A 23,116-nucleotide genomic window follows, 5' to 3' on the forward strand; every position below is an offset into this window, starting at 1 on the left:
GTCTCCCAAATTAGATTTCCTGAGGTTATTGTCAAGTATCCCATTGTAGAGGAGGACTCAAACATAAGCCAGTGACTTTGTCACCATCCACACGTGAAACCTAATAGTTGTCTTCTATCATTCTTAGCTTCACTTCCTATTCCAAAAATCTGGGGTAATTCTTGTTCTCTTTGGTTATACCATTCAACGTGCCAATGCCAGATGCTGCAAGCTCATTGTACTGATGATTTTTTGGTACTTTTTCAGAAATGTGCACCATCGTGGTCATTTAAAACTTAGTAGAGGTACAGGCAGTGCAGTTTTTATGTCCTGACTGCTACTTGAAACCATCAAACCAGGCAAGATATTTGTTAGGGAGATGAGGATGCTACGCTCTGGCCATTACTTTCGTCCAACTAAGCATTAATTTTCTTAAATTCCCTCCTCCAAACAAAACAAGACAATGAGAGAGAGGAGAGTAATTCAAGTGTTCCTGTGGCGCATCAGGGATCGGAGAATTTTGCATCCTTATTTCACTGCAGGCAATAATTCTAGATACCAAGAGAATAATTTTTTTTAGGAGACTCCAGCAGATAAATTTTTATTGGTGTAAATAATTCAGCAGCTTGTTATAATGAAACCACTTCACTTTAAATGTTGCTTCCGTCTGTCTTAGATGTGCATAGAGGTATTCTACTAGATACTTCTTGGGTGTAATACCAAGATACAAACTGGGATTTTTTCCAGTTAATGATGAATTGTAGGTCTTTAAGGAACTGAGTACATTTCAGTGGGACTTAGTTCAACTCTTGCCAGCAAAGGAAAAGCTAAGCAGAGTGTAGGGGAAAGCAACAAAGAAAATAATTGAGATTTGCTGGTCATTATGTTGATCTGAGAGGTGATTTCATAGCCACAGCACATCTGGAGGTAAGTTTTCTAGTCTTTCCTTCAGGGATCTTATGAGGAAGATTAAAATTTATATAGGGCAAGTATAATCCTCAATAAAATTTAAAGGGAGAAACAAGTTTCTGGCATCTTGGAGCTCTCTTCTCAGGGACTCATAGACAGGAATGGAAAACAAGACTATAAAAAAGGAAAAAAAAAGTTTAAACACCCAGAGAGATAAAAAGAAGAGCTTGCTTTAAGAATAGGAAACAAAATTGTCTTCACCTTCCATTTTGGGTTATCAATGACATAGTTTATGGTAGTACTTCATCTACCTAGTTACTTCTGAAACTTTTTATGAGAACTGCTCTGAGAATGAGTACCAGGATTCTAAGTGACATTTTGATTGTTGGTTCTAGCTGTCTTTGAGTGCTTACCATGCAATTAGGCAACAAATCTAGAAGCAGAAATTAGCAGATTTGGCTTTCTGTTTAACCTAATGTGCTAACCTGATGGAATTAGAGTTAATCCCAGATTTTTAACAATTTGGGTTCAAATATAAGTATTCCATGACTTCAGAACAAAGTGAGCTCATGGAAGAAATTCCCTAGACACTTTTTGCATCATTTTCCAAAACAGGTTAGGGATACACAAACACACACATTTATATATACATATGCATATATATGTATAAAATACACACATATATTATATCAATATATGTTAACATATTTTATATGTATATGTGTATATATGTAGAGAGATGAGAGGAGTGGAGGAGAGAGGGAAGAAAGAGAAGAGAAGAGAACCCTTGCACAATGCTATGCCTCCACAAAGCTAGATTAGATTGCCTCTAGATTAGAGGCAAACTTTGGGCCATCCCCCTCTCATCATCATAATTCCATAAGTAGCCTGCAGATGCCTTTACTTACTATAGTAAACCAGAGGATCATTTACAGCAAAACGTAAGGCATTTAATTAAACCGGACAATAAGGTATCCATAGAAAGCCCTCCTCCATGCACATATGTGATATACCCTCCCCCTGGTCATTTTCACATTACCAGTAGGGGCACTGCACAGACTCAGAGAAGATGTATGGCATGAGAACATGTTTGAAAGGTATACATAATACAGGAACAGCAATACTGTTTTAAGAACTACTTTGAGCAACAAAGTCATTTTGGCTATTATTAATGCCCAAATTAACTACAAAGGATCTATGAAGGAAGATGCTATCTGCATCCAGAGAAAGAACTAATAAGTAGAAATATGTATAGAATGATTTTATATATACATACATATTTGTGCCTAATGGTAGCCATCTCTAAGGTGAGGGGGACCAAAAAGAAATTTACATGATAACTTTATTATATATTTAAGAGGAATGGCAAGTCGTACATAATAGATTTGCAATTTATTGTACAGTCATCTTTTTTATTATACTATGCTATGGAAAGGCTTGTTTTATTCCATAAATTAAAAATAAAATAAATAAAACTTAAAATAGGTATATACAAAGGGGATCATGTGTGACTCAGGAACATGCAGGAGAGAGGAGACACCAGGAAACCGGAGGGCAAACACATCATGAATCAGCCCGGCAAGGTCACAGACATGGAACGCCCACACCTGGCAGTTTGTGTGGCCAGGGAGCACACATGGACAAGACACCTCCTATCTTTAGCACTGCAGAGTTTCTCATGCTCTATGGTGATAGTCTGAGGCTGCTTAATGCTATTCTCTGCTAGATGTAATACCATGTCTGATTGAGCATTGCATCTCCACATTTCTCTGTCGAGATTCCCTACTGAGTTCTCCTCCACTACCATTTGCTGGGCCTCAGTTCTATAGGGTCATCATTTGCTTTTTGTTACCATTTAATAAGGTGCAGTGGCAAGAAAATTTTTCTATGACAAGTAGGCTCTTTTAACATATAGCTAAGATGCTACACCCTGCCAGGGAGATAATAAAAACTTGCTGAATGCCTTGGGCCAGGATAAACTATTCATTTGTTGTCTTTTCCTGTTTTAGTTAACCATCCAGGATAAAAAAAAATTCCTAAAACCCAAAGCTTCACAGGATGCCAGGGTACCAAGGTCAATGACATTTAAAAGATCCTCTTTGGTAGCATAAATACAAAACTAAGTGAGGTAGTTAGGGTACTCCTTCTTGCCTTTTTATGCCTACCTTTTTGCAGTATTATCCCCAATTTTTGTATTGTATTTTGGCAACCACAAAACCTCACTGGTCTCTCTACTTAATGATTCTATCTTCAATTACTTAAAGGCCAGGAACTAGATCCCACTAATAATGCTTGACATTTATATAATGATTTAAGGATTTAAAGGTATTTTACATGTTATCTCATCTGGATTCACAACAATCTTGTGAGGTACGTACTACATACCAATTATTATCAGCATATTATAAAAGGTAAATTACAAATTCAGAGAAGCTAAGGAATTTGCTCATGGTCACATAGTAATGTTCAGAAATGGGAATTAAACCCAGGTTTTGCTGACTCTGAGTCTAGTGGTCTAACTAGGTCACACTGCCTGTTTGGATACTGTGCCCCCTGAACTTTTTCAGTATGTGATGATGATGATGATAATGGTGAAGATGAAGATGGCCTAGTGAAATACAAAGCATCTCTGCAAGATTTTTTCATCTTTTGAGTATGGCAATAAACAAATTCAACCTGGAGACTAAGGGACAGTCTTTAACTTTGTGACTGGACTGTCATCTAAAGAGATCCTCTGGTTTCAGGTAGCAGTGGAGGCAAGAGTAGGCTGCTAAACCTATAATAGTCTAATCTCTGTATAGTTTCTGTCTTGCTCTCTGTCTCTGTCTTTGTCTTTGTGTCTGTCTCTCTATGTATAAGTCTCTCTGTGTCTCTATCTCTGTCTCTGTCTTTCTCTATACACAAACACATACTCACAACATCTGTGTACACAATAAAAAATGACTATTTTTGAGGGTTTTTTCTCATTATTCAAATGTGCTCAAGGAAGGCTACATGAAGAAAATGTCCCTTAAAAGATGGCAGGAGCATGATGTGGCAAATAACAAGATGACAAGTAAATTACATTTAAACTTCGCACATATTATAGGTATGAATTCATCTAATTTTTAACTAGCCCATGATAAGACTGGCCTTTCACAGCATCCCTAATGAAGACAAGAACTTGGGAAATATGTGGATATTGACTATCTGTCTACATAAGCCAGATGTTTTGTTCTTTTCTTCTATTAGGTCGCATACTTGATCCTGTCACTGTCATTTATGTTGTTACTACAAAGGACATCTCAGTCTAGTCGATAAGTAAATGTTATCTGGAATTTTATTTCCTGCTTTTGCTAATTGGTGGTAGTTTCCAGATTAGAATCATAATGTCAGAAGAGGAAAGCTAACTGGCTGACATGTAACCTCCTTGCCCCAATTTTAAGATGTCCTTCATAGTTTGTCTATGAGTGCAATTCATCACAATGTTACTTGACTGATGTTTTTCTGATACTGATTTATACAAAATAACAGTGACCCAAATTTTTTTCATATTTCTGCTTTATTGTAGATTAAAATTGAGCTGTGCGCCAGCAGAATTGAAGGTGTGAATAAATAATGGAACATATATAAGGATTTTTTTGCTCCAATATACTATTTGTTTCACCCAAGTTTGTTTTGTGCCTCATTAATGCAATGAATACAATTAGGAAAACAGAAATACAAAACTAACCCAATGTGTGCATTGACATTCATTCATTTATTCATTCAGAAAACATTTATTAAATACTTACTATATGCAAAGATTGGAGAAAATACAACGATAATTAAGACATGAGTCTGATACCCATGATACTTACAATCCAATAAGGGGAAACTAGCCATAAGCAGTTATGCAAAAATATATCAAGTATCTTTCAGTTCAGAATATATAATGAACACACTAATGAGAAAAGTGTTTTTATGAAGCTGGAAGAAGGAGAGCATTTTTGTTTGGGAAGAGCTAAGTTAAAAAGGATGGATAAGATTTGGAAAGCGGAATTCATGGCATAGGGAGTAATGCTACCAAAGACAGGATCTTGAAACAGCTGAACAAGTATAGAGGAATTAGCCATCTGAAATAAGCAGTTCAGTTTGTCTGAAGCATAATGTATATGGAAGATGTGTGTATATATACATATACACACACACACACACACACATACACATATATACATATATATATACACACACACACACACATATGTACACATAGTATTTATAGAGTATAGCACACATAGGAAACAAAACAGAAAATATAAGGAAGCACCAGATTTTTCTAAAGGGCTTTAAATATCAGGGTAAGGAAATTAGACCTTTGAAGAAAAATTGAGAGACATTGAATGATTTTGAGTAGAGGGATGACATAGTTGGAGCTCTGTATAAAGTATATTAATATGGCAACCTTATGAATAATAGATTGGAAGGGAAGCTACGGAGACCAGTTGGAAGACTGATGGGTATAAGTAGGAATCTTAGAATTGCTTTAATTTGCTTTTCTGTAATTAGTAGTCATTTAGGGATTTTTTTCCCCTAATATGGTCATAGATAGCCTGGAATTCTTCCTGTGAAAACTACTTGTTCATATCCTTAGGCCATTTATCAATTTGGAAATGGTGCTTAATTCTTATAAATTTGAATCAATTCCTCCTTTTATCCTGGAAATGAGACCTTTTTCAGAGAAACTTGCTGCAAAGATTTGTTTTTTTCTCAGTTAACTACTTCTATCTTAATCTTAGCTTTATTTGATTATTTATGCAAAACCTTTTTTATTTTATGTAATCAAAATTATCAATTTCACCTTTTATGATCCTCTCTATCTCTTGTTTGGTCACTTACTTTTCTTGTTTTCATGCATCTGATAGGTATGTTCTCCCCCCCCCATTTTTCACTAATATGTTTATGATATACCCTTTTATATTTAAGTTGCACATCAATTTGGAGTTTATCTTTCTATCAAGTGTCAAGTATTGCTGTAATTCTAATTTCTTCCATATTAATGTCTAATTTTCCCAGAAGTTTTTGTCAAATACTTATCCTAGTAACTAGGTATTTGTGTTTATTGGATACTAGGGCAATAGAGACATTTGCTTTTGCATGTTGTTTACAAATTTGTTTCCATCATAGATCTCTCTATTTTTTTAATCCACTACCAAAGTATTTTAAGAATTACTGTTTCATATTATTATTTTTTGCTAGGTCTCTTAACTCCTACTTCTTTTCATTCTTTCCCTTGAGATTCTTCAATTTTTTGGCCTCCATAAGAATTTCCTTATTATCTTTTCTATTTTTATAAAGTAATCTTTTGGAATTTTGGTTGTTATACCATTAAATTAATGAATTAATTTAGGCAGAATTGTCATTTTTATTATATTGATTCATCCTACCTATGAGCATTAATATTTTCTCATTATTTAGGTCTATCTTTATTTCTGTAAACAGTGATTTATAGTTGTATTTAGATAGTCCTTGTGTGTATCTTGGTAGGTAGACTCTGAAGTACTTTATTCTGTAGTTATTTGAAATGGAATCTCTCTTTCTGTCTCTTTCTATTGGTATTCTTTGGTATTCTGTAGAAATCTGATGGTTTGTGTGGACTACAAGTTTGCTGAAGTTATTAATTGGTTCTTTTTTTTCATTTATTTGAGTTCTTTTTTCAATTTATTGTTTTTTTTTCAAATTATACATAAAGATAGATTTTAACATTGATTTTTGTAAAATTTTGAGTTCCAAATTTTTCTCTGTCCCTCCCTTCCCTTCCTTCTCCAAAAGACATCAGGCAATCTGATATAGGTTATATATGTACAGTCATATTAAACATATTTCCATATTAGTCATGTTGTGAAATCAAAAGGGGAAAAACCACAAGAAAGAAAAAACAAAAAAAAGTGAAAATAGTATACTTTAATCTGCATTTCAGACTCCATAGTTCTTTCTCTGAATGTAGTTAGCATTTTCTGTCATGAGTCTTTTGGAATCGTCTTGGCTCATTGTACTGCTGAGAAGAGCTAAGTCTGTCAAAGTTGGTCATTGCACAATGTGCTGTTGGTGTGTACAATATTCTCCTCATTCTGCTAACTTCACTCAGCATCAGTTCATGTAAGTACATGTTTTTTGTGATGTCTACCTGCTCATTATTTCTTACAGCACAATAGTATTCCATCACATTGATACACTACAACTTGTTCAGCCATTCCCCAATTGATTAGACATCCCCTCAATTTCCAATTCTTTGCCACAAAAAAATTGTTTGCTGCTATAAATATTTTTGTACATGTGGGTCCTTTTCCTTTTTTATGATCTCATTAGGATACAGACCTAGTAGTGATATTGCTAGATCAAAAAGTATGTATAGTTTGGTTGTCTTTTGGGCATAGTTCCAAATTACTCTCCAGAATGATTGGATCAGTTCACAACTCCATCAACAATGTATTGGTGTCCCAATTTTCCCACATGCTCTCCAACATTTATCACTTTCCTTTTCTGTCATATTAGCCAATCCAATAGATGTGAGGTGGTACCTCAGAGTTGTTTTAATTTGCATTTTTCAGTTGGGAACATTAGGGTTCTTTAAGTATGCCATTATGTTATGTGCCAAAAATGATAATTTTCTTTCTTCTTTACTTATGCTTCTTTCCCTGATATCTATATCAGTTTTTCAGCAGGTTAGTTGAGGGCTAATGCTAGGATGTTTTCATTGAGAATAGAATCTCTGTTTGATTCAAGTATTCAAGAGATACTATGGAAGACTATGTCAGAATTGAAGATAGATTTTGATTAATAAAGGAAATACTCAAGTGATAAAATCATCCCTCTTTGAATCCCTGAAATATTGTCTTCTGGAGCAACTTTATCAACATCACCATGAAAAATATTTTACATAAATAATGAAGTAAATTATGTTTTACATAAATTGTAACTTTGAATTAGTAGAGTTTACTGACATAGCTCCCCTGGGCACTGATAATGCTTTCTAAGAGAAAGCACAATGGCTATGGAGTCAAAAGACCTGGGTTCAGATTCTGCTTCTAAGATTTATTACCTTTCTCACTTTGAGCAAGTCATTCAACCATCATTGTTTTCAGATTGTTTCTGTATAAAATGAGAAGTTTTGGCAAAATGAACTCCGAAGCCCCTCTAGAGCGATACATATGATCTGTAATGTCATGTATGGACAACATATGGCCACAGGATACCCTTGTAATTGTTGTATAGCTGAAGTATGATAACTTCATGCGGACCATAGAGGAGAAAAGTTTTATTGACACACTAATGTTCAATAGAAATTGAATCCGTAGCAAACTAATAACTCTTTTAGATTTGTTATATATTCTGGAACATAGTCCCTTCGTATAGATGTTAAATAACATGCCTGTCATGGGTATTACATGCTATTTAACACCATACTATGTATTTTTCACTTTGAGTCAACATTTATACAAGTCGGTAGGACATTGTGAAGCATTTATAAATGCTGTTAGAAGGCAGACACCATGCATAGCACCTTTATAAAAACAAATATAGAGATATGGACATATATACATTCATCTATATAGATACAAATATATAAACATCTATCTCTTCATTTCCAATAAATGCACGAACTGAGGAAATTAAATGAGCCCACTTCTATGAAAAAACAAATGATTTTGGCTTGCAGGCTTCACTCATTCCTCATGTTACTCCTGACAATAGCTTAGATTGTCATAGCGAAGATGGTACATTTCATTATTTGGATACCTGTCATGCATAACGGGAGGATGATTGTAAAAAAAAAAAACAGGATTAATCAAAGTAGGATTATCATTTTCTGCAACACCTGTTTCGACCAGCTGCCTCTGATTGTAGAGCCTGTTCCCCGAATCCTCCTAAATTGCACAATAAAGCAATTTTGAAACCAGCAGAGAGTCCAGTGTCATTCTGCCAAGATGGCAGCTGAATGTTAGAGCTTTCAACCCTTTGAGCTACCACCTCTCATTTGTTTAGATCATTCCAGAAGGAGTGAAGTGAGCAAAGGAGTTAATAAATTAGGGTATTAACAAAATGGTTCTTGTTGCAGGTAATTTATTTGATTTTGTTCTTTGTTCAAAAACTTCATATGAGCATCCAATCAGATGAAGAAAGTGAACTCCATTGTTGGGGTTATGCATTCCCTCTCTGAATCCAGAAACTAAAATGATGCCTTAGCAATGGACTGCTGTAGCCATGTCTTCTGAACAGTAGCAATAATTATTATGATTGTTGTTTAAGGTAGACTATAAATGACTCAAATCATTTTACTCATACTGTCTTGAGCAAAGTGGATATATAGGATATTCTGGAGAACCATTAAATTTTTATGAAATTTTGACCACAAAAATAATTAACACCTTTAAAAGGAGTATAATAGAGGAGTAAATGTCCAATTAACAAATAAATACAGCCACCCTTTGGATAGAATAGCATAGAGTAGGATAGAATTGCATAGAATGATCATTTTTGTGTAGACCCCATTCCCCCAACCATGTTTTCTTATTTAGGACATTCTGAACTGAGGATAGACACTTGTTATCTAAAGTACATAGATATTAAATGCTGTATTGTGCCCACTTCTGTTAGCCGATAGAAGGTTGCTTGTGACTCAAACTCATGTCGTATTGTATCCAACACTTCTCCAACTGAGTTTTCAGGGCCAGCTTTCCAGTCCAATTTTTAGCTTTACATAATGAAATCACTGGATAGAATACTGTTATTTTACCTATTATTTTCTGTGTCAGAGATAGGAATTGATTGATAAGGTAGATTGATAAAGCAGAGAATGTAGACTTACTAGACTAGAGAATGTCCACAGGAGGGTGACCAAGATGGTAAAAAGCTTTGTGTTCATGCCACATGAGGAACAGCTGAAGGAAACAGAGATGATTATACTGCAAAAAATATACTGGGGTTTGGGATAGGGAAGGAGAGCAGCATCATTGTCTTGAAGTGTTAGAAAGATTGTCATCTGGAAGAGAGGTTACACTCTCTCTTCTTGTCTCCAAAGGACAGAACTATGGGAAGAGAGAAATGTACAGCTTAATATGTAGAAAAAAACCAAAAAACAAACAAACAAAAAAACATTGCTGTACAAATACAGCTACTGCAAAGTAGAGTGAACTAAATTAGGTTGTAGGTGAAATGTTCCTTCCCTGGTAGATGATTCAGCACTTGTTTGTATATCAGATTTCATTCTTTTCAGAGTGTTGGTTGTGTAGATGGCCTCACAGATCCTTACTAACTCTGAAGTTTCTGGGATACATACACACATACATGTATGTATGTATATGTATATATGTATTTGTATATATATATGTATATAACACACACACATGTGTGTCTAATGGTAACCATCTCCAAGTTTGAGAGGGAGGGGAAAAAAAAGAAACTTACATGATAACTAGTACATTTGGAATGAATAGCAAGTTGTACATAATGCATCTGCAGTTTCAGATGCAATCGTCTATTCTTCTATTCCACTTTGTTATGGAAATGATTGTTTTATTTCTTATGTTCAGAATAAAATTGATATTTAAAAAAAGAAGAAAAATAATAAAATATATGCTCCTTAGTCGACGATTTAGACAGTGTGATTCCAAATCATCTTTCTTGTTTTATTTCACACTGCTCCCCTCCACACTCTCAGCAAAGCTGGCCAACGCATACAGTAGCTATTCCCAGAACTTGACATACCAACTCCTGCATTTGAGCATTGATAAGGGCCATCTATCATGCTTGAAATTCACTTTTCTATTAGCTCAGAACTCCGAATCTTTGCCCTACTTCCAGGCTTAGGTTAGGTACCACATTCTCTTGGCAGACTTCGCTAATTCCTGGTTAGTTCTTTTGTATTTTTGTATGGGTGTATTTGTTTTATTCTCAAATAAAATGCAAGCTCTTTGAGGGCAAGGATTAATTTTATTTTTGTATCCCCAGAATCTAGTACTGTATGGCACATGGTAGCCTCTTTAAAAAAAATGTTTGTTGAATCACTGAATTTACTTGGGAAAAAGAGGGCTTTAGTGGAACGTGATGATGATCTTTAATTAAAGGACTGTCACATGGAAAAAAAAGATTAGGTTTATTCTATGTTCCAGAGGGTAAAGATAAGTAAGACCAATGGGTCGAAGTTATAGTGATATAGATTTTTGGCTTATGATGACAAAGAACGTTCTAATAATTAAGAGATGCACAGAAATGTTGTGGATTGCCTTGTGAGACTGTGAGCTGCCTGTCACTGACCATCCATCCTAAATACTGTGAAGAAGATCATTTCATATGATTGGGGAAGCTGAACTGAATGATTTCTAAGGTCCCCTTTAAAAACAAAACAAAACAAAATAAAACTCTTTGGTTTTATAGGTCTACAGTAAAAGAAGGGCAGAGAATAGAGGGGGAGTCAACAACCAAATAGCTTTAAAAATTTCCAGATTGGGTAGCTGAATGATGAATTGATCATATTAAGATTAAATCAGTACTTTCAAAGAATTCAGGTTAGTTTGCTTTAACAATATCATTATGAGTCAAAGTGAGCCAACATTTAATATCTAGAGTATCACTACAAGGAAGAAGAAAGTTTTATTAAAACAAGGGAAATGAAATGCAAATCATGGATGGGTAACCATTAGTTGCAAACATGTGTAAATCTCTGAAGTCGCTCACAGTTCTCACATCCTCAGAAGGCTTTTCTTCTTTATGAGTAATGTACCCAGTTCCTTCCATGGATCCACTTATGGTTTGGACCTAAGGCCGTTTATCATCATGACTGTCTTCTTCTGGAATTTCTGCTTATTAACGTCCTTCCTAAATTATGGCAAGACAAAGGTACCACAAAGGTTAAATGAATTGTCTAAGTAAACACAATGAATTTAGTAAACAAAAATGCTGACCTCAGGCCTCCAGCTAAAGAAATAGAGGAAGCAAGATGTAATGAAAAGAACGCTTCATTCTCTTTCAGAAGGCTTGGATTCTTAAGAGCTATGTGACTTTGGGCAAATCACTTTCCTTTTCAGTTCTTCATCAGTCGAAGAGTTCAAAAAGATAATCTAACAAAAAGAAAGAAAATTATTTATATTTATTGCTAATGTTACACTTATTCTACAGTGATCTTATGCAATTGTATAGTCTCAAAGTACTTATATATGTGGAGACACTGAACATGTGATTTTTGTCATTGTTTATCTTCCATGTGTATAAACTGGAGACAGTAATAGAATAGAAGAAGTACATCCCTATCATTCCAAATTCAGGTCAATTAAACAAGTGTTGTTGAAAATTTTCTAGGCACAGAGAACATGCAAAATACATAAATGGCATGACCTAAAACATAGGAAAGACATTTTTGTTGGTAATAAAAACCATACATTCAGGTGAAAATATAGAATACTATGGAAAGTTATAATGAAGAACCAAAATGTAGAAGACTCAAGTGAATTCAGGAAATGGAGAATTTAATGTAGAAGTCAGAGTAATGTGTGAAGGACCCATGGGTGGTAATATGGAAAAGGATTCTGGGTCCCATGTAAATAAATGCCTATCCATACACAGGAGTCAAAATGTCCTTTGCTCTAGTCTAGCTATCTGTCTTTCGGTCTCTCTCTCTCTCTCTCTCTCTCTCTCTCTCTCTCTCTCTCTCTCTCTCTCCCTCTCTCTCTCCCTCTCTCTCCATCTATGTATCTGTCACTGATGTATCTATAGTCTTTATATCTAGACAGATCCCTAAGTTGAGTTGTCTAAATACTGTTTGGTACTATCTAGATTTCTTTATTACTAGCTCATATTATTTTAGTATATTTTTAAAAATTATAAATAGCAATTAGGATAAATATAAATGACATTCAGAATCCAATTTTCAGATGACTTGGTGAAAATTAATGTTTTGGAGGAAAGAGAAGGGATATGGATAGTTATTCAGAAAAGTAAACTAATAAGGTCTAATACTGGAAAAAAGTGTTACAGAAACCAGGGCTGGGGGTGGAGTGAGTGACTATCCCTTAATAGATGGTGGACAACATTATCAAAAGCTGCATAGATATCAAATAATATGAGGACCAAGGAAAGACCAAAAGAATTATCAGTTAAGAATTAATTAAATTAAAGAGAAATTTTAGTAAAGAGATGAGCTCAAAAGCTGGGGTACCTGTGGTTAGGAAAGGAAGACACTGAATGTATATAAAATTTTCTGAGATTTTAGCAGTGAAAGGAAGGAAAGATATAGAATGATATCGTGAGGATGAATTAAAGTTTTTTTTTTTAAACTTAGTGTGAGACTTGAATATAATTCAGTGTACAAAAGAGGAAGGGAGGTCAAAGAAAGTACACATGGGTCAAATGGAGGAATGAACAAAGTGAAAGACACTTTCTTTCACTTAGTAACTCTGAAGATTTTGAACCAGACAAAATTCTAGGAACAGCCCTCATCTAACAACATTCACAACTATTTATTTTCATGTTTTATTATGTTTATGTATATCAAACTTTCAGGACATTTTATTAAAAGGATTGATTTCTATTTTGTCCTCAAATCATCTGTTTTATTAGTTCACCCAACTGCAGAATCCAATTTAATATAGGAGTAAACAAACTTTCTGAAGTAGATAAACCTCTTGTGTCCTCTTTTCCTGGAATGGACCATATTCATATTCTGTTTTGCAATTTTAGATAAACACTGGTATAATTAAAGATCTTGTGCTAAGATGATAAATTGTCGATTGTCTTTTTAGCCAAAATTATGATTGGCAAACGAGACACAATCTCATCAATAGAGCTGCCCAGCTTTCAGTCCAGTTCAGTAGATGTGGGTGTCAAGTGTCTGAGGCCAGATTGGAAGTCAGGTCCTCCTGACTCCAGGGCCAGTGCTCTATCCACTATGCCATCTAGCTGCCCCAATCATGGAATTTTTACTGTACGTTGATGGGAAGATTTCCAAGATGACCTAGTAAAAGTCAGTGTGCTACTCTCTATTTGAAGAAATCTTTGAGATATTATCAATTAATTTTAATAGTATTTTAAGGAAAGGGTCTACTACTGGAATTTAATGTCTTGTCCGAAGAGTAGATAGTTTGATATAAGGTTCCATGTTTTATATCTCTTTTTAGTACAGGTTGGTTATTGTGGGACAATTTGGATTGGTAGCATGGTATAGTGGAAAGACCACTAAATTGAGAATCAAGATACATACATAATTGTCCTGATTCTGCTCATAACTTGGTACATAACCCTGGGCAAGTGACTTTTACTCAATTCAGTGCACATTTATTAAACACAAACTGTATGCAATATCCTGTGTTAGCTTAATGGGATAATAGATGCAGATTTGGAAGGGGCCTGAGAAATCATCTAGTCTAACCAGCATGCTTTATAGCTGAGGAAACCGGAAACTAGTCAGATCAAAACTCCTTCCAGGCCACATAGATAATGAGTGGCAAAACCAGAAAGATAAAAAGATGAAAAATCAACATAGTTGTTGCCCTTAAAAAGGGCTTAAAATCTGTCAGAGTGAAATGTGCAATCCTGGATATGAAGTCAGAGGACTTACCTTGAATTTAGACTCTTGTTCTCACTAACTTTGCAATCTTGGGAAAGTCACTTAATATCTTTAAATTTTTTAAATTATTTTTGACAGCCTGGTGGCACCATGAACAGAGTGTAGTGCTTGGAGTCAGGAATACTTTTAATCCTGCCTCAGACATTGACTAGTTACGTTTCCCTGGGGAAGTCACTTAAACTCTCTTGACCTCAGTTTCATCATCTATAAAAGGGGAATAATAATTGAATCTACCTTACAAGGTAGTTGTGAGAGTGAAATGAGTTAATATGTAAAGTGCTTTGTAAATCTTAATGTGCACATATAAATGATAGCAATACAAAAATTAGCTATTACTTCAGCCTTATTTCCTCATCTCTAAAATGTGGAAGTTGGACTAGATGACATCTTTGTAACTGAAATGGCCCTTTCAGTTATAAATCTATGGTCCTGTGAACTGAACTATAAGTTAGAAAAAAAAAAGATTATATACATAGGAAAAGATCAAACAGTAATCTGAAATATTCCAATAAGAAAGGATCATTTCTGAGCAGGGTCTTGTTGAAAATGAATTTCAATAGATAAAATATAACAGTGTGGAGAGGAAGATGTGAAACTAGTTCCTGGAGAACAGACTGTACAATTCGGAGAGGGAACAAGACCAGTTGTAGGAATGGCGCAGAAGAGGACAGTATTTACAGGGGATTGTTGCTGTTTGGTTGTTTTTCAGTTGGGTCAGACTCTTTGTGACCCCGTGAGTGGGACTGAGACCACCTACCAAAATGAAATTCAGAGGTTTTTCTCAGTAGAAACAGAAGTTTTATTCCAGCAAGTCTCATGGGAGAATTGGGCATCCCCTACCCAGGGCAGACTGGAGTAGGGAGGCAGGATACAAGCAGCAAGCAAGCAGTTATATACCCTTAGACAAACGACTCTAAGAAACAGCCCCCCACACACTTGTTTACTTCAATCTCTTTATCCCCATTGGTTGAGTTAAGAGACCTTACATTGTACCCAGAAACTAAGAGATACATTTTACCCAAAACAAGCTTGGGAGCCAGAAGATTGCCTTATTTGGCAAAGATAAGGTTGGGGTGGTGGTTACAAAACAAGGGAGGGGGTGGGCAATAGATGTATGACCCGATCACATGATTTACAAGAAAAGGAAACTTAGGCCCCACTAATGCTAAAGCCTTGACTAAATTTTGGGGCATAGCTTCCATTTCATATGAGAAACTTTCACTTGTCCCACACCCCCCATTTGGTGTTTTCTTGGTGGAAATACTGGAATAGCTTGCCATTTTCTTCTCTAGCTCCTTGTACAGATAGGAAATTGAGGCAAACAGGGTTAAGTGACGTGCACAGGATCTCACAGCTTATAAGTATCTGAGGCCAGATTCAAACTCAGAAAGATGAGTCATCTTGATTACAGGCCTGGCATTCTATCCACCGCACCACCTAACTGTCCCAAATGAAAGGGATTAATAGGCAAGGAAGACTGAGAAGAGTGTTTTGAGGCAGATTACATAGAGTTCTGAAGGAATATCTGTAGTCCTTATTTCATTTAGTAGTCAGTAGGGAACAACTCAAAGGATTTGAACTGGAGAGGGATGTGATCAGACCTGTAGATTTGGAGCATGAGTTGAGAAACTGTAAAAAGGATAGGTTAGAAATGAATGTGACTCAAGGAGACCACTTAGGCAAAAGTGGAGGTGAGAGGTGAAGGGGTGGTGTCAAATAAAGTGATAACAATAGAGAAAGTGAATGTACAGTTAGAAATTTTTGGAAATCAGTAAGTTTGGATAACAGAAAGAGGAATTTCATCAAGTTATGGGATAAAGTTCCTCATTATATCCTGAACAAGACAGAAATGTGTGCATTAAGTCGTAACAAACAAACAAATACAGCTGTATTGAATGACTAAAATAAAACCTACTAAAATAACTGTCAGGTTAAACTCAGGAAGCCATTTCAATGCAATCATAACTTGGAAACAAAGGTGCTGGATTCACATCTTAGCTGTGCCATTTTCTATCACTGTGAAATCAGGCAAAGTATTTGTCCTCTTTGGACATCACTTTCTTCATTTCTACAATGATGGGGTTGGAGTAGATGATATTAAGGTCATTTTATATTCTAAAACTAAGATTCCCTTGAGCTCTGAAACTATGAAACCCTTAGGAAAATAAATGTTTATGTTATTAAAATATATTCTCAAATCTTTATTTGCTAAAAGTTTCTGTATGCTCCTGTATGTTCACAAACTTCAGAAGAGATAGGATACCATTAAATTGGCCCCTCATCCTGTATAACTACTGAGTATATGTGTATGTACGTGATAAAGGGCCTCTGTGAGGACCATGCAAAGGATCTATATGTATGTATGTATGTATGTGTGTATGTGTGTATGTATGTATGTATGTATGTATGTAGTTCAGTAATTTTCAATTGTATCCAACTCTCTGTGACCCCATTTGGAGTTTTTTTGGCAAAGATACTGGAGTGGTTTATCATTTCCTTTTCCAACTCATTTTTCAGTTGAAGAAACTGAGGCAAACAGGGCTAAGTGACTTGCTCAGGGTCACATAGCTAAAAAGTATCTGAGGCCAGTTGAACTCAAGAAGAGGAAGTTTCCTGATTTCAGACCCAGCACTCTATCCACTGTTCCATCTAGCTAAAAATGTATGTGTGTGTGTGTGGGTATACACACATGCATTTGTATACAATATATGCATGTGTACATGTGTATATAGACATATATACACATGTGCATATATACAAATGTATGTATTGTATCTATATATATGTGTCACATACTTGGTATATGTATTTTAATATATAATAAATGCATGTCATAATTAGGGCATTTGTATTTATATACATACATATGTGTATAATGTAGTCATGCATGCACTTAGCAGTCAGACTTGCTGCTTCTGTCTAGGAATGTTTATGCTCTGCCTTGTTTTGTGACTCCCTACAGTCAAGTAATGTGCTCCTTGAGAGGCCTGATTAAACAAACATGCATATAATAAAGGTGGGTGGGGTGAGGCAGCAGCTGCTTTTTAACTTCATCAAAACCTGCTGGCTGGGGGACATGCATTTATTTTTGAAAGTGTCTTTGAATAAAGTGAAATTAAGATACCATAAATGTGTGTTGTGTTATCTGTATATGAAGATCACTACCTTTGTGAAACTTGACAGAGCATATACCCATCACTAAGTGCTCTGAAGTAGAGTCTTGCCACCCGAATGTAATGACTCACCTAGCATCAGGCCACAAGAATGGATACGGATTACCAGGGTCTTGCATCTCAGTCAGCCAGAGGAAATTTTTTTTCCTTTTTTTTTTTTTTAAGTGCTGCATGAAAAAAAAAAATCCATCTCTTTCAGAACAGTTCTTTACCCTATTTCTAATTGCCCTAATTGCTTGCATCACTGCATAGGATAATTGAAAATCTTCTTCCCTTTAGGGTAGAACTTTTGTCAAACTAATAAATACATTTGGGGAAGAAAACCAAAACATTAAGAAATTGCTAAGAGACAACAGAGACTGTTATTAAATGAGCTCCTGACAACATGGGTTTCTAAAAGTGCAGAAAAAGATGTTGGTCTTTCCTTGTTTATTGCCACAAATATTCCCTAAGTTTCAAAACAGAGGGTGAAAAGTGGGGACTTTTTGATGTTTTGCAGCAAAAAAAAAATAATTCTATAAAGATAAAATAAGATTTTTTAATCTTCAAATTCTCCCAGGCTACTAAGCTCCAGATTTGGGGCCCATTTGCTATTTGGCAGGAGCAAAACAACCAAGCAAGTATTAGAAAGGTCTTTAGGCACTAGATATTACTTGGTCTTAGGTTTGAGCTTTTACTTCTTATGGCATATAGGCTCTGAAAGTCACTTTTTTAAGAGTTGCCAAGGCAACCCTCTTCAGTTTGAAATATTCCACAGCTATGAGTAGCTTGTTATTTCAAGCCAAGCACTCTGTCCAGTGGCAAAATTAGACTACAGTGAGAGAGAGTTCATTGTCAGTGGACTTAGTGTATTCCATGCAGCTGATACTGTCTTGCCAGTTGGAAGGTAGAATTACAGATTTTAGGGTGGGAAAGGGACCTTGAAGATGATCTAGTTCAGTGGTCCTCAACCTTTTCTTTTTTTTTTTCTCATAGTACTGTATTTTTCTTTGCTGGAAAGAATTTCAGCACACTTCAGAACTGAAAGACTTGAGCATGTATGCAATTGTAACTATCAATGCCATACAATCTGAGGCACACCTGTGTCCCAGCAGACCCTGTGAGAAGCACTTGCCTCGTTTCATCCTTTTAAATTAGAGATCATAAAATTGGGGCCATGAGACGCTGTGACTTCTTGAAATCTCATAGGTAGTAAGTACTAGAAGAGTTTTTGGCATATAATAAGAAATTATTAATTTTTTCACTCATTCACTTATGTACTATACTATATAGGCAGAATGGCATAGTGGATAAAGCCTTGGATTTGGAGTCAGAGAATGAGGTTTCAAATCCTGATTGAAATCTGACTCTGCTACTTACTACCTATATGATCTCAGTAAGTCACTAAAACTTGCAGGGCCTCAGTTTCCTCATCCATAAAATATGAGGAGTAGAATAATAACGTTAAGGCTTTTTCCCAGTCTAAAGCCCATGATTCTCTGTTCATGAAGACAAAAATCACATGCAACAAGTACGTTCAGGTGTGTTAACAGAATATTTAGTCATTTTTTCCAGCCATTTCTGACTCTTCATTACCCTTTTTGGGGTTTTCTTGGCAAAGACATTGTAATGTTTGTCATTTCCTTATCCAACTCATTTTATATATTAGGAAACTGAGGGAAATGGGATTACATAACTTGCCCAGGGTCACGCAGCTGGTAAGCATCTGAAGTTGGATTTAAACTCAGGTCTTCCTGACTTCAGGCCTGATACTCTATCCACTGAACCACCTAGCTGCCCTGTGTTAACAGAATAGCCCCATTATTTTATAGCTATATGTTGCATTAGTGAGAGCCTCCCCTGGCCTTTCTTTTAACTCACTGCAAGACATTTCAATAAATCAAAGACCTGTGGTTTTAGTGTTATTGTTCTTTCTAGCAACACAAATCAAAAACCCTTTTTGACATGCTTAATAATCTTTGATATAGTTATTCTGCGGTCAACCTGGTGATGACTCAATTTAGCTACCTGGTTCTTGTACTACAGACCTAAAATATGTCACTAGGCTACATGTTCAATAGTGATAAAACAAACATGTTTTGACTTGGGAGAAAGCCCATTGGTAATACCCAATAGCTTTGGACCAAGAGGAAAAGCTGAAGGCAAGAGTGGTTTTAAAGAGAGGGCTGAAATCCCTTGTTGAATATAAGGCAGACATGTGAGAAAATGGCCCCCACCTGCAGACTACCTGTGCATTCTTCTACTTTAGCTTTTTGGATGAGACAGAAGGCCTCAGGCCATTTAAGCTGTCTGTAATTCATACACTTAAAGAACTGTCTAGAGCACAGAGGAATTAAGTGACTTTCCCAGGATTGCCATGGACTAGGATAAGGAATAGCCTGCTAAAGGCTAGACTTGAACCTAGGTCTTCCTGACTCCAAAGCCAGCTCTCTATCCACTACCTCTCAAATAGTTTAGGACATTTTAAAGAATGAGGAAGAGCAAAGAAGGGAAAAGCCAAATTAATGTTCCATGGAATAAACCTCTGACATTATACCTATGGATTTCACCATATATGTTGATGTTCTTGGCTTACCATAGCATCATCACCTCAGTCTCCATTATATGTATACCTTCATATATGACTTCAGCCACGCACAGAAATGGTTATACTCTTGATCTCACTACTGCCATCCAGTGGTCTATTTCCATTACTAAAAACTCTCAACTTCAGTGATCATAGCCTTCTATCATTACGACTTTATCTTTGTCTCACTTTTCCTGGATATTTCTCAAGACCTGATCAGGCTTAATGTCCCTAATGTTGATCCTATAGTTAAGAAATTCAAATTTACACTATCCTCTAGTTTTTAATTGTTTTTCCCTCTATTCCCATCCTGTTACCATTTATGGCTTGCTATACTCCAGCCCTGCATTATCCCCACCATCTAGCTCCTCTTTCCACACCCTAAGTCATGCAACTGTGCTAACTAGATCAATTATAAATTCATTTAATCTAATTTCTAGGCCTTCACTGTTGCAAGACAACATTTTAAAAATTATGTAATTCATTCTTTAGCATATTCTCAATAGCAAGTGTTTCAAATTTTCTCTCTTTGGGCCTTGTAAATTTTCCTTACTCCCTCCTTTTTAGAGTTTCAACTTACCTCACATTTAACTGAGAAAATGTAGGAAATTTGCTGAGAGCTCTATCTTCTGTGTTACTATACATATCAAAACATGCAAAAACATTCTCTATTCTCTCCCCTTTTTTCATACCTGAAGAAGAGGTGACCTTTATCTTCCCTAAGGATAATCCCTTAAATTATACCTTTGACTCCTCTAGCAGCTGAACTTTGCAAATATTCTGGAATACTCTTCTTCTCTAACATTTAATTTCTCCTATCTAGTTCTTCTTCCCTACTACCCACACATATGAGCAGGTTCCCCTCCCCCCACCATTTATAAAAAATCCTTTACTTGAACATAACATCTATTAGATATCCTTTATCCTCCTTGCCTTTCACTGTCAAACTCCTAGGAAAAAAAAAAACACCTTCCTCTGTTCATTGCCTCTTTCCTCTTCTCTCACTCATTTTTCAACCCCTTACAGTCTGGCTTCAGACCTTATCACTTAGCCAAAAATATTTTCTCTAAAGATGTCACTGATGGGTGTGGTTTTTTTTCCTTTTGTAATTTTTAAAAAAATGTATTTTCACTTTCTCCCCACCATAATTACTTATGACAACAAATTAAAAAAAGAAAGAGAAAAAAGAGCAGCTCAGCAAAACTAAAAAGCATATCCACCAAATCTGGCATTAAGTGTTTGACACCCAAAGGCCTCCACTTCCTCAAAAAAGAAATAGAGGCGAACAATTTCCTCCTTTTTCCAAGTGCAAGTGTGATCCTTATAATTACATTGAATGTAATCTTCATTGTAATTGTTCTTTCCACTTACATTGTTGTCATCATAGTGAAGATACGGCAGCTAGATGCTGCATTGGATAGACCACTTGGCCTGAATCAGGAAGACTCTTCCTAAATTTAAACCTGGCCTCAGACACTTTGCTAGCTGTGTGACCCTGGGAAGTCATTTAACCCTGTTTGCCTCATTTTCCGCATATGTAAAATGAGCTGGAGAAGAAAATGGCAAACTACTCCAGAATCTCTGCCAGGAAAACTCTAAGTAGAGTCACAGAGAGTAGCATATGACTGAAAAATGACTGAACAATAACAACAACAAACATTATTATGAATACTTTTTTCCTGGTTCTGTTTACTTCACTTTGTATCAGTTCATTTAGCTTCCCATGCTTTTCTGTATTCTTTATATTTATCATTTCTCATGGTGCAGTAGTTTGTTTATACATTTTCCCATTATAAGGCATCTACTTTTTTTTTTCAATTTTTTGTTGCTATTCCCCTCCAAAAAAAAAAGTTGCTTTAAGTATGGAAATGGTATTTTCTTTCTATGTTTGTAGTATATACCTAGCAGTGGACTCTGAGTCAAAGGACATACATAGACATGTTACTTTCTTACTTAGTTAGCATTATTACACATTGCTTTCAGAAAGAGTTTGATTAATTCACAACTCTGTCAACAGTATATTAGAGAACCAAGCATTGACTATTCCTTTCTTTTATCGCCTTTGGCAGTTTACTGACTGTTAAAAATATATAACTTAAATGTTGTTTAAATGTTCATTTCTCCATTCTGCACTTGAAACAATTTTTCATATGGTTGTTAACTATTTTCACTTCCTCTCCTGAGAACTGTTTGCTCATATCTTCATCTATTGAGGAACAACTCTTGATTGTATATATTTTATTAGTTCCATATATATCAGAAGGGCACTTAGATGGCTTAGTGGATAGAGCACTGGGCCTGGAGTCAGGAAGACCTGAGGTTAGAGTTGACCTCAGACACTTAATTCTGTGACCTTGGGTAAGTCACTTAACCTCTGCCTAGGAAGCAGCTAAGTGTCTCACTGTAAAGAGTGGTAGGCCTACAGTCAGGAAGACTTGAGTTCAAATCCAGTCTCACAACTTACTAGCTTCATGACCCTGGGCAAGTCATTTGCTTTATTCCACTGGAAAAGGAAAGGGCAAACCACTCCAGTATCTTTGCCAAAAAAACTCCATCGACAGCGTTATCATTAACAGTACTCTGGTCCATGGGATCATAAAGAATCAGTCATAACTGAACAACATATACATCAGTTTAAGGCAACTTTTTTGTGTTTGAGCTTTCCTTTTAATCTAAGATACATTGTTTTCATTTTGGAAAAAGAAATTTGAATTTCATGTAATCATTATTTATCTTTTGTTCTCTCCCTTTCCAGGTTAGAAATTGTTCCCTTGAGGCAGAGCCAAGATGGCGGAGTGAAAGCAGTGACTTGCTTGAGCTCTCCCCAAAACCCCTCCAAATACCTATAAAAATGGCTCTAAACAAATTCTAAAGCAGCAGAATCCACAAAAAGACAGAGTGAAGCAAATT

This window comes from Phascolarctos cinereus, unplaced genomic scaffold, assembly GCF_003287225.1.
Source record: "Phascolarctos cinereus isolate Bilbo 61053 unplaced genomic scaffold, phaCin_HiC Scaffold_3;HRSCAF=262, whole genome shotgun sequence".
In the NCBI taxonomy this organism is placed as follows: Eukaryota; Metazoa; Chordata; class Mammalia; order Diprotodontia; family Phascolarctidae; genus Phascolarctos; species Phascolarctos cinereus.